Source organism: Octopus bimaculoides, chromosome 1, assembly GCF_001194135.2.
Source record: "Octopus bimaculoides isolate UCB-OBI-ISO-001 chromosome 1, ASM119413v2, whole genome shotgun sequence".
NCBI lineage: Eukaryota > Metazoa > Mollusca > Cephalopoda > Octopoda > Octopodidae > Octopus > Octopus bimaculoides.
Genome location: NC_068981.1, coordinates 77,273,061 through 77,273,692, shown reverse-complemented (window position 1 = coordinate 77,273,692; position 632 = coordinate 77,273,061).

The window sequence follows — 632 nt, the reverse complement described above, 5'->3', positions numbered from 1 at the left end:
ATATATATATTCATTTATATATACAAATACATATAAATATATGCATATATACATATATATATATTATTTTCTATTTTCGTTTGAAACTGTTTTGTATTTAACCTGGAACTTGTCGAAGTCATTTATCAAAAAAAAAAGAAAAAAAAAGAAAAAATAAATCAATATTTCATTTCGTTATTCCCATAGTTACACAATAACCGAAAAATGTTTCAACCGTGGGAAGTACCAACAGGGTTGATTTATAGTGGGCCTCAGAGTGGTTGTGGTAGTGGCGGTGGTGTTGGAAGTGGTAGTAGCAGCAGTAGTGGTATTAGCCATTTTATCTGAGCTGAGCCGTCAATGAGACGTTACATCTCCCACAACTTTACAGTCTTGATGGCCGTGTCATTTTACAGCTACTTATATCTACATTATCTAATGCGCCTTTAGCGCATTTAGAACAGTGGAGGTTGAGCTATCGGATGTTTGACTCCTATTTCTATCAGATCAAATGACCACATAGTCGTTTAGTTCGTGACCTGACTTATGATGAAAAGGTTTCAACTAAAATTATTACTGTTTTTACGAGCACATTTAGAAATCTAGGATCTCATATATATATATATATATATATATATATATATATATATATA